This window comes from Mus pahari, chromosome 15 (genome assembly GCF_900095145.1).
Source record: "Mus pahari chromosome 15, PAHARI_EIJ_v1.1, whole genome shotgun sequence".
NCBI lineage: Eukaryota > Metazoa > Chordata > Mammalia > Rodentia > Muridae > Mus > Mus pahari.
Window position 1 is genome coordinate 54,284,883 of NC_034604.1, and position 12,836 is coordinate 54,297,718.

The window sequence follows — 12,836 nt, forward strand, 5'->3', positions numbered from 1 at the left end:
AGCAAGGAGCAAGGAGGGGGCAAGCAGTCCCTTTTATAGTAAGCCAGGCATCACTGGCTGTTGCCAGGTAACCGTGGGGCGGAGCCTAGAAGGAATGCTAATAAACTATCTCCCACCTGTCATGAAGTGGGCAGCCTGGCCCCACCACACTGTCATTTGCCTTGTCTTGGAGACCTGACCATGGTGTTGAATGAACTCCAGAGCTACGAGCCAAAAACAAGTCTTTTCTTTTTATAACTTGATTATCTCGGGTGTGGTGGTAACAGAGAGCTGACATACGAAAGCACTGACCTAACCAAATGAACACAGAAAGCGGGGTGGGCAGGAGACGCTTTGCAAAGAGGTCAGAAGCCCTAACACTAGCTAGGGGCAACGTAGGTCTTAAACTGATCTGAGTCCAGAGGAGGCGACCACAGTGATAAGTTTGATAACTTTTCATGGTCTGTCCCAAGCTTTGACCTTCCACTGAAGCAGTTGACCCTTCACGTCTGAACAGATGGGAAGAGTTAGCACTTGAGAGGTTGCCAGTGGTTATCCAACTGGTTTTACCACCGAGGACCTTGCTGAGGAAGGAGGCAATAAAAGAAATTACTTCCTGCTAGCAGGCAAGCTTAATTACCCCACAGCAAGAACAAGGCAGATAGAGGCAGGTGGCATCCTGCAGGTGTGGCCCTCATCCAGCGGTGCCAGAACTCTGCGAAGTGTGGCAGCTGTTTCTTGTCCACCAGAATGGAGCTGAGAGGAGGCAGCTCTGAGTCACTGGTACTGCAAGTGGCTGAAGATGTGTGACTCCAAATACCTTTCAGAAAATGAATGATGGCCAGTCATCATGATGCAGGCCTCTAATCCCAGTACTTCGGAGGCAGAGGCAGGTGGATCTGTGAGTCTTTGACTAACCTGATCTATATAGCAAGTTCCAGGACAGCCAGGGCTATGTACAGACTCTGTTCTAAAAGAAAAAAAGCCAACAAAACAGAAAATGAACCAGGGAACACTACAAGGATTCACCAGTACCTTGCCTCTTATAGGACCCCTCTCTGAGGCTCTATCCTAAGAAAGAGCTGTTGAGAGTGTCAAGGAAGGGTGAAGTGTCTAAAATAGAGAAAGCAAGCCAACTATGAAAAAGGGTTATCACCACTATCTTCAGCCTAGGGTACCAAATGCCTGGCACCCACCAATTTATCCTCCTTGCATGTCTCTCTTGCTCTCTTCTTAGAATGCTAAATCCTGGTTCAATCTACTGAAATGTCCCAACGTTTTTCTAGACTCCCACTATTAAAATACCACTGATACTCACCAACTCTTCTATCTCATCGTTTATATTATTTTTTATTTCTTCTATCTCATAATTTTATTTTCTTCACACAATTTCAACCAAGAGGCTGTTGGTTGGTTGGTTGGTTGGTTGGTGTGGGTGCACACATACAAATCACAATAATGGGGCACATGTCCCACGGTAATCACATAGAGATCAACGGACAAATATGTGGAGTCTGTTTTCTCCTTCCACCTTCCATGGACAGGTTCCAGGAATTGAACTCAGATTGCACATCTTGCCCAACAAGCTTCTTTAACTGGTATGAACCATCCCAGCTGCTCTGTTTGGTTTATGTGGGACAGGGTTTCAGAGTAGTCTGGTCTCAAACTCACTAGTCTTTTTCAAGGTCATCCTCCTGCCTCCACCTGCCTCCTGGGTGCTAGGGTTACAGGCATGTTCCATACTATTCTGAGTTTGTGAGGTACTGGAGATTGAACCCGGGATTCGTGTATGGTAGGCAAGCCCTCTACCAACCCATCCACATTCCCAGACCCTGCATGCATGCATCACAATCTAAACCTCAGCTTGTTCAGCCCTGGTTGACTCCCTTTTATTGGCTTTTATACCTAACAGGCTAAAGCCTTATCCCTTTGATCTCCCCAAACGAAAGCTCAGGAGAATGGAAGCCCTGTGTTTTGTCTGTTGCCACATCTTCAACATCTATCACAGCGCTCAGCACATCACGGGATCAATAATGTAAGACTGAAGAGAGAATCAAATGGGAAACTAGGTATGTCACATTTGGGTCCAATCTATGGAACTTAATTAGCAGAAGACATCCAAAAAGAAACCTGACTCCTACAGAAGTCTCAATAGTCATCTGAGTTGGGCCATATCTCCAAAATAAACTTCAGCCTCTGATTTCATCATTTTCTGAGACTCATGGGATTTCACAGTAATTTCAAGGACTATGGGGGCTCCTTTCTCTCCAAGTCCACCCTGTCCCTAACAGGGGACTCACCAGCCTTTTAGAATCAAGTCCTCTAGGATTTCCTCTTGCCAACAGGCTTGGACTGGTGGGCATAAATTTACAACAGTAAGGGGGCATGGATGGATGGTGCCCACAGTGTGAGCCTCTCTCTGCTCTCGGGAAAGGATCCGGAGGCTGGTGAAAGAAGAGGAGCTTCCCATACCATGTCTAGCATGAGGACGCCCCAGCCACCTAGGAAATCTTGGAACTGGCAGCTCCCTTCCCATTGTGTAATAGTTAGCCTCAAACTTTTGCCAGCCTGGCATTATCAATTCACCAGGGAAATTTGTTCCAAGTAAATGAGCCAAAGGAAGGCAGGAATGAACGAAGCACACAAAATAACAAAAGTGTGACATGAATCAAATCGGAAACCTTTCTCTAATGTTCCAAGATCCTGGAGGAGCACTCTGTTCCTGTCTCACCCAGACTGACCTTACTTCTCCAAAATTCCTAATGGACTACAGACCTGCTCATGGCTTGGGTTTCTGCTCCTCTGTGGCTAGAAAATGGAGAAACACAGGGTATTTATTTCAGACACCAGAACAGCAGCCAGAGCCCTTTGAGACGGAATGTAGACTGCATTTGACCAGCCAGTCCGCTTCAGAAACCAAGAGCAAGTCGGCAGAAGAGAAAACTCGGGTCAGATCCACAGCATCCTCTTTAAGACGGGGCCATCCGTCTTTACTTGCCAGTGACTTGAGTACTGCTGTGCCGGCTGACCATGGGGTCTTTCCATGGATGCAGGGCCTCTGTGACAGAGGCAGAGCACAGAGTGGGGGTGCTAAGCCTCTGCCTCACTGTGCAATACTAAACCAGTCACCTTCCCAAGAATGGTTCACATGTACAGCATGCAGATAAATGCCCCCCCCCAAAGATTTCGTTGTCTTGGTCCCCTTGAAAAGGAATCAGGACTCACAGGGTGGGGCCATGAGAACAAAGGCAAGAGAATTTGCAGATGTGGTTCATCTGCAGGGCATTGACATGGGAGAGCATCCTAGAATACCCAGGTGGGCCCAATGTATCACAGGAACACTTTAAAAGTCAAGGGGAAGGTTAGAAAAGGGTGATTCTCAATTTTCTTAATGTTGTGACCCTTTAATACAGCTCCTCACGTTGTGGGAACCCCCAACCATAAAATTATTTTTATTGCTACTTCATAGCTGTAATTTTGCTACTGTTAAGATTTTTGATGTAAACATCTGGCATGCAGGATATCTGATATGTAACCCCAGTAACAGGGCCGATCAACTCCCCAAAGGATCACAACCCACGGGTTGAGAACCACTGGGTGAGACAAGATTTGTTGATTATTGGTTTGAATGAAGAGAAAGGCGGCTGACAGCCAAAGCTGCAGTACCTGTTGGGAGCAAGGACTGACCCTCTGTTTGCAGCTCAAAAGAAAATGGTGATCTTAGGCCCACAACCAAAGGGAGTGAATTCTGCCAATAACTCAAGGAAGGAAATGTTTCTACCCTAGAGCCTCCAGAACAATGACCTGATGGTGTCAGGCACCCAAGCTGGTGTGTGACCTTACTCTCTCGGCACCCGAGCAGATGCTGACCTATGGAGCTATCGATCACTGAATTCAAGTGTCCAAAGCTGCCAGACGTAAGTCTCATGAACTGGATTTGAAGGATTTGGGGGTTGGGTTGGGTTGGTTGGGTGTTGTTGTTTACTTATTCTTTACATTTTTATTTATTGTTAGAGGACAGGGGGACTGTGTGTGCCACAGTATAGCACACATGTGTGGGAAATAAGCAGCTCTGGGGACTCTGTCCTCTCCTCCCACCATGGGTTCCTAGAATCAAACTCAGGTCATCAGGCATGCATGGCAAATGCTTTTACCAGCTGAACCATCTGGCCAGCCCAGTTTCCTATTTTATTTTTAATGTTGTATGTATGTGCACAGGTTTGTAACTATGCACACAAATGTGTACACATGCCAGCAAACCTCAAGGATCCACCTGTCTCCACCTCCCCAGTGCTGAACTTATAAGCACGTGCCACCCTTCCGGCCTTTTCTGTATGCTCTGGGAATCAAGCCCAAGGCCTCATGCTTACATGAGGACTGCTTCTCTGGGAGCTCTCTCCCCAGCCCTTCACACAGCAAAGTGTTAATGGTGCATGATTAGATCCTAAGTAAATTCCTCTTTCTGATTGTACCCCAGTTTGGGTATCAGTCAAAAACTAGAAACAAAGGACAAGACAAATTCTGAGGGTCTGGCCTGCTCTCGAAAATGGGCAGTGCACGCTGCTGCCATTTGGCCACCCACACAGCTCTGTCCCATCCCCTGTTCCAGGATGCTCTACGGTAGAAGAACGTTAATAAAAATGCAGAAAAGAGTGAAATAAAGAATAGAGTGTGGATGCCACTGGAGATAATCATACGAAGTGAATTAATGCAATCTCAGGGTGATCAACACCAGGGGCTGGAGACACGACTTAGCAGATGAACTTGCAGCTCTTACAGACAACCTGAGTTCAGTTCCCAGTACCCACGGCAGGCCGCTCAAAACCACCTATAACTCTGGCTCCAAAGTACCCACATTCACGGGTACATGTGTTTACATATACAAATGAATAAAAACCAAACGTTTTAAAGACAAAAATAGCACACTTTCTGCCATGTGTGGATACAAGACTTTAATACATTGTATGTGTACCCATGGCCCAGAAATAGAAGCCAAATTGCCTAAGAGAACAAGGAAAAGAGATGGGAGGAGTGAGGGGTCCAGAGAGGGGTGGGTACAGGGGAGAAGTGTTCACAATACCATAGAACACACCTGCATGAAAACAGTCTTCTGTGACCCAATATAAAAAAAGTTCAGCATTTTTTACATTCTAAAAATAAGATTAAAAGAAAAAAGGGGTAATGATTTCAAAAGCCCTGTTCTGTCTTCGATGGTGATGGGCAGACAGGGCTCTGGTATTCCCACTGGTTACTATCTTGACCACACCTCAGAGCCATTGAGTGAAGTCTAGGAGACCAAGAAAGAAGTTAAAGATTTCAGGCCCTGAGAAGGTGAAGTACAATAGGCTGATTAGCAATGTCTGCCTGGGGCAGGAGTCAGGAATAGCAACACATACCAGACACTGGTCATTATTGACTAGAACTAATTCAGAAAATACAGTTTTCTTTTTTCTCTTTCTCCTCCTCCCTCTGCTGCTCCCTTCCCTTGATCCTGTATAGTAGTAGGTCATATTCAATCAAACAACCAGAATCCAAATCAATGGATAATGACGCTATATCTATATATAATCAAAACTGTAAGTATACAGTTTAAGTCAGCCCTGCCTTTATCTAATATGCAGGCGGTTCTAATTCTGATCGTTTCCCCTCCTGGCTGCTCTGCATTTAGCCTTGAATACCCCAGTCTTTCTAGAGGTTCTCCTTCTACCTCCAGAAAGAACTTTAAGGGGCCGAGGGTCCCCAGTGATCCACAAGTATGCGTGCCAGTGGAGTCTCATTTAACTCCTCCGGTGTCATCTTGCAGCTAATGCACGAGTTGATCCCTGTTGATACAGGATTTGGAGAAGTTTGAAGTCCAGACTGTCTGGTGTCAGTATCACACTGCACCGGGCCACATCCTGTGCGACTGTGGATGACTCACTTTTCTCCAGAGCTCAGTTTGCTCAACTATTAAATGGAAGGAATGTGAGTCCTTCCCTAATAGGTCCATGGTAGAGACTAAATGAAAGAATATGTGTAAAAGCTGAGAATTATGCCTGGATCACAGGAAGCCTAAACCAGTCAACGTCAAGTAAGATTATTATCCCATCATTCAGAATGTGTGGCCAGGCTAAGGGTGCAGTGGTGCCAGCATTTACTCCTCATCTTACTTACTGTTATACTATTGTGAAGAGTCACCATGACCAAGGCGACTCTTATCCAAAAAAAGCCTTTAATTGGGGACTGGCTTGCCATTTTGGAGGGTTAGTCCATAGTTAGCATGGCAGGAAGCAGACAGGCATGCTGCTGAGGTGTTAGCTGAGAGCTTCATATCCTGATCTGTAAGCAGCAGGCAGAGATAGACCCGCTAGGCCTGTTCTTTGGAGACCTTTAAAGCCCACCCCAAGTGACACTCTTCCTCCAACAAGGCCACACCTACTCCAATAAGGCCAGGCCTCCTAATCCTTCTAACCCTTTGCAAACAGTTCCACTCCCTGGTGACTAAGCATTCAAATATATGAGCCTATGGGGGCCATTCTCATTCAGACACCACCCTCCTATAAAGCATGGGGGTGAGGAGTTTCCTGGTTATCTGTCTTTATACTGAACTTGAAGTAAGGCCCTATCTCCTTGGAGACGTCCACTCCATTTGTTTTAATCCATACAGAAGAAACAGATTTTAAGTTGAGAGGAGAGCCCAGCTGGGGAAGCCCCTTACCCACAGCCGCTGGGGTCCAGCCTCCGGCCCAGCCAGTTTATACTTTGGTCTGTGGCTCTGACCCCTAGCACAGCTTTGCTTGGACAGCATTCTCTCCCTTCCTGGGAAGGAGGGAAAACCCCCAGACTTTTTTGTGCAACAGACCCAAAGTTCTGAGGTCCTGAGGGGTCAGCTTCAGAGCCTCCATATAGCATGACATGTCGCCCTACAGTGTGACTCACAACCCCAATATGATTGGAACAGAGAAACACTGTGACTTTTTCAGTTCTTACCACATAAGTCTGTAATAGCCTAAAACTCAGCTGGGCTTTCCTTGTTGCATGCAGACAGCAGTGAGTGTCTTATACAACCTAAAGAACACATGCTGTGGTCACCACACACCAATAGGCATCCATCACACCCTAGTTCCTCATTTTACAGATGAGACTGACTGAATATGGAGAAAGGAAACACGCCAGTCATAACTCTGAGATCCTGGTCCCCAGAAAACTACTCTTTCCATCTCACCCTAGGGAGGCATTCTGTTCCCTTAGACTGTTTACCCATTGAGCCGCTCAGCAGACCACAGCAGATACTCTGGCAATCTCTCAGAGGTGAAGGACAGCACTTCTACACAGCAGCCTCGGGCTTTGAACAGCTTGAGTATTTTCACGGTCTGCCCACAGACCAGAGACGCAGCCACAGGATGCTGCTAGTCACGAAAATCAGCAAACAGGGCTGCATAAAAGCACACTCAGACGGCTCGATCAGAAAATTCCCCAACATTTGCACAGAGTCGGATGGTTCACACCTTCCATCCTTGACTCCGTGAACTGTCCCAAGTGCCTACTATCTAACAGGCCCTGTGCCAGGTCCTGGGCGTGCCTCAGAGATGAGAACAGATAACACTGTCACTACACTCAAGGAATTGGAGAGAGGCTGAGTGGTGCACGGGAACCAGTAATGCAGGAACTAATTTCTAACAGACCAGATAACCCGAAGAAGGGGGTCTAGAAAAAAGGTCCTTCTCCAAGATACTTTCCCCGAGTTTTCACTTGCTTCAAGACTAAAAAGGGTGCGCCCCCCCACCCCCATTCCACAGTGACTAAACAGTTCGCTGAGGCGATGATAAAGTAACTAGATGTCTCTAGTTACTAGTTACCTAGGCTAGAACCCAGCAGTCCTAAGAACTACCGACTCCAGGTATTTCAGACCCTGATGACCTGTTGTTTCTGATGCTGCCCCAAACCCTGCGCTGTGCTCAGATGCACCCTGAGCCAGGACACCTGGCCCGGGAACCAGGAGCGGCGGAGTCCGCGGGGAGAACGGTAAGGCAAGGCAACCCATAGAGAAACCCATCTCCGAGTGGGCCGGGGCTCACCCACCCAAGCCACAGTCGGCTTAGTGGTCAAAGACTGTAGGTAGCTAGAACTTAGAGCTGAGAGTGGAGGTATGGGACCGAGATGAGGAAAAGAAACTCAGAAGTACAACGCTGAGGGCAAGTCGAGATTCCCGGAGAGCTCCCTTTAGCTGTAGCCCCACAAAAGACACCCTTTGGTCTCACTCACCCCAGATCCGAGCCCGATCTTCAGTCAGGATTACAAGCAGTAACCGGTGCTTTTCTGGGCCCCTAGGATCGAAAGGGATCCTCAAGCAATCCCAGCTCTGGAACCTCAGCCCCGCTAGCGCCGAGAATGTGCTCGGACTCCAAGCCCGGGAGCGCGCAGGAGCGGCTGGTGTGCGAGCTCAGCACCCCGTGCGCCACGCACGGACGACTCTGGAATGCACCGCCGCTGAGGACCGCCCCGGAAAGACTGAGCCCCCAGCCTCAGCGCAAAGCCTGCTCCGCTCCTCCCAGCTTGCCCAGGGCTGCTGTAAAGAAAGGAACTTGGAGAGACTCAGAACTGTGCGGTCACCTTGCATTACACTCAGCCTGTAACCTTAAACTAGTCACTTCGTTTCTCGAAGGGACTTCCGCCCTCTGTGTGGTAAACAGAGGGGCTAGCCTACAACCTTCCAACAGTAGTTTGGATGCAGGCGGTACAGAGTCCTGAGTGTAAGATATTTAGTAAGACCCTTGGTTTGCCTCTCCGTTCTGTTAAGCTGGGATAGTTGCACAAACCCTCTTGTGAAGTCAGAGTAAAAAGCCTGAGTGTAAAGCTAGTTGATGGCCTGCCATAACACACCTCCACGCGTTGTTTATTTTGTGATAACATGAAAAGTCCAAGGTGATCAACACCCCATTAGAATTCTGGTGAGAGACTTGCCACTCCCTCTGTTAATGACCCACTTCCCCGCTGCCCACTGTATGGTCCTCTATGATCCACGGGGTGAAGGAAGACTTTTTACCCATTCCTCTTATTTATTTTTCCAACAGGGTCTCCCTAGAGAGGCCTGGTTGTCCTGGAGCTCATTCTGTAGATCAAGCTGTCCTCTAGAGATCCAACTGCCTCTGCCTTGGATTAAAGGTACAAACTACATCAGATTCCCATTCATCTTCTAATTCTATAGCATTTCCTTCTATCTCACTCTTAGGGAGGTTGGGGTACCCAGGCAGAGGCTACCTATGCCTCAAAAACTGGAGTTTCTTCTTTTTTCTAATGCATATTAGAACCACAATGACTTGCCCAGGCTGACATTTGATCTGGTATCAGCCTTGACTTTTATCTCCCCCACACACACCCGGTTTCCTCTGACTCAGAGATGAGGTCAGCAGAAATGATGTGCCATTACCAGAAGCCTTAGACCAGGGCCATGAGAACAAAGGATTAACATGGAAAGTGACTGGAGGAAAATTCTAAGAGAATTGATCAACAGAGAAGGTGTAGCCGGGCATGGTGGCACACACCTTTAATCCCAGCACTTGGCAGAGGCAGGTGGATTTCTGAGTTCAANGCCAGCCTGGTCTACAAAATGAGTTCCAGGTCAGCCAGGGCAATACAGAGAAACCCTGTCTCAAAAAACAAAAAACAAAAAAAAAACAACAAAACAAAAAACAAACAAAAAAAAAACAGAGAAGGTGTGTGGTCCTCAGAATGAGTGCAATCCAATTCTAAGTGTTAGAGGGAATCATGATATAGAATGTTCCTTTATTACTAGAACAGGATGCTTGGGGGGGGGTTGTCCTTCAGGTGGGCAACTAGTAACTGAATGTGTCCTGCCACAACTGAAGGTTTCACTCTTGAGATGATGCAAGAACTAGGGCTGGAGCCAACAATCTGGTGTCTTTTCCATTTAGCAGTATGCTGCTCATTAACTAAAGAATCATAAATGTCTTGCTTTCTTCAATTATAAAGCAGTAAAATGGGAACTATGCGTCCTGTCTGATACGGTTATGAATAGAGATTCATTCAGACCTCTGGCCTCTGCTACACTATCTATACAGCATCCTCTGGTACATCCCTCAGATATCCTGTGTGCATTATGAAGATCCTGCAGCTCTGGATCCGTAGGACCAGCCCCTTCATGTGCTCCAGTAGTTCATAGATGGGATAGAGGTTGGGTGGGTCAACTCCAAGCCCTGGACCTGGGCCTGGGTGGTAGCTGAGCTGATCAACTCACCAGGGTACGCTCTCTAGCACTGCCCCAGCTAGCCCATCCAATACAACAGCTGGCAATCGGCAGGCCAGGTCTCCTGAACTCAGACTTTCAGGCTGGCTCACCAGTGCCCCGCCATCAGACACAGCTCTACTGTGCTGCCCAGGTGAGGTACAGGGCCCACCTGAGTGCTGCAGCTGGTGAGAAGTGGGGCCAGCTCGGTGTAGCCCTTGGACATACACCATAGTCCCAGGCGGCTGCCCAGACCAGGGATACCCGCATAGCCTTTGGCGATAATATGGGCCATGTTAAACACAGACCAAGACATGGCCTTAGTGGCAGCATGGGATCAGGACTTCAACTTCGTGTCAAGCCTGGCTGCACAGGCTACTCCCATCAGGCTATTCCCCTCCACCCTCGAGTCTCCAGTTCCACTTCTCTTCATAGTGTGCAAATCACTCTGCTTCTCTTTCTCTCCACCACATACTTACACATCATAGTGGCTACCGCTCAGGTGGGGCACATGCCTGGGAGGCCACTGGGTGTCTTCCACCAGCCCAAGCCATATGCCATGGCCACTCACTTATGTCTTATGAAGCAAGAATATAAAAACACTGCACCACAGGCATACGGACATACATACACATGCCCACATACGTGCACTCGCGCGCGCGCGCACACACACACACACACACACACACACACACACACACATCTTTGTTTATTGTTTCTGTATGCTTGAGAATGGAAAAATCTTTGGGTTTTACCAATATAGCTCTTCTATCTTATATGTTGTAGAAGGGACAGGTCACCATAGAAAGTTTTATTATGGTTGCTTTTAACTTTTTTTTTTAATTATTCATTTTATATATGTGAGTACACTGTCTTCAGACACACCAGAAGTGGGCATCAGTTCCCATTACAGATGATTATGAACCACCATGTGGTTGCTGGGAATTGAACTCAGGACCTCTGGAAGAGCAGTCAGAGCTCTTAACCGCTGAGCCATCTCTCCAGCCCCTGCTTTTAACTTTTGCTGGCCCTCTTAATGGTTCTACAGTTCATACTCAATGCTTGTCCAAAGCTACCTCGGTGAGGAAACAGGAGCTAGAAACGCTGGGTAAGAGTTATGCTTTATAGAGATTATTGAGCCATACTAAGAACTGAAACATGAATATTAGGTTTATAAATATGATAAATATGGTTGGAGTTATCAATGAAACTGAATATGCCAGAATGTGGATGATAAAAGACAAAAACTGAGTGGGAGGTTTATAGAAGCTTGAGAAAAAAGAAAAGTCTGTTCATAGACGGGGTAGAGGTTGGTTACAGCCCCTGCAGATGCTGAATCTTAAGTGAAACGATGAAATATGTTAGTATTTCTACTAAGTAGCCTTATAAAACTTTTCAGTTGGGCCTAATGGTGCTCATCTTTAATACCAGCAGGGGTAAGTAATCTCTGTGAGTTCAAGGCCAGCCTGCTCTACACAGTGAGTTCCTGGACAAACGCAGCTACATAGAAAGACCCTGTCTCAGCTACATAGAAAGACCCTGTCTCAAAAAATAAGAAAGGAAGGAAGGAAGGAAGGGAGGGAGGGAGGGAGGGAGGGAGGGAGGGAGGGAGGGAGGAAGTGTATTCTTTATTCTTAATTGCTATGTTAATGGAAGAGTAGGAAATTTTTCTCTGTACTAAAATGATAAAACACAGTCAGTCATGTCCTGTGACCTTTGCACTCAGGAGGCCAAGGCAGAGAGAGTGCTAAGTCTTTGGTGCCAGCCTGGGCTACTAGTCAGTTCCAAACAGCCTGGACTACAGAGTGAGACTCTGTCCCCGAAAAATAAAAAATTAAGAAAGGAATTTAAAAGAGAGAGAGAGAGAGAAATTGGTCTTATGACATTCATTTTGTTATTACAAGAGATGGTAAAGACTATTCTTTAAATTCTTTGTAATCCAATCAAATAAGAATAAGTTTGTGGTCTTTCTGTTGACTCTGTGGTGCCTGTTGATTATTTAAAACAAACAAATACCAACAACAAAAACCAGCCCAGTTCCCTCATTTCAGAAACAGTTGAAGTTCTTACATGAGCCCTCAGTTACATTTATCTAATAACAGAGTGTCACTGGTCTTGTTAATAGTTTCCATAGCTGCAACCACTCACTGTTCCCAGGCATCTCTGTCTCTGTCTCATGGTGGTGACTGTTCTCTTCTGAAAACTATTCTATGCTGCCTTGCCAAGACCCATCCCTGGCTGGAAGCACTGTCCGGTGGCAGAGTACTTGCTTAGCAAACTGCATTGCATTTTATCCAAATACCACAGAAAATAAAAATAACCCTCAATGCTCACAATCAGTTCCAGAATTTAGAAAGATATAATTGTTAATGTGTTTTTATATGACAGCTACTTTGGGGCTTTCTTCCTGGACAGATAAATTACTAAAGGCTTGGTATTTTAGTCTCTACCATATGATATATAAGCAGCAGAGATATTGGAATTAATCAGCTATGTTTGATATGTTCCACATTTCTCTATTAGCTTAATAATATCAGAATGGCATTGTATATTAATCACACCAAATGGAACAAGCCATCCCCCAAAAGAAGTAAATTTGCTCTCCCTTATGTTGCTTTTTTTTTTTTTTTTT

General features: G+C 46.5%; 1 protein-coding gene across 2 annotated transcripts in view; it reads right to left on the bottom strand.

The window, feature by feature from the left end:
* Smim3 (small integral membrane protein 3) overlaps positions 1–12,836 on the bottom strand; it is a 52,977-nt gene that overhangs the window by 17,222 nt on the left and 22,919 nt on the right. Inside the window, exon 1 of one of the 2 annotated variants that reach the window (XM_021214943.1) lies at positions 8,224–8,809. The exons of the other annotated variant lie outside the window; for it this stretch is intronic. The gene's annotated coding sequence lies outside the window, so the exon portion shown is untranslated. Of the gene's footprint in view, positions 1–8,223; positions 8,810–12,836 lie in introns of those variants that run through there. 2 annotated transcript variants of the gene reach the window in all.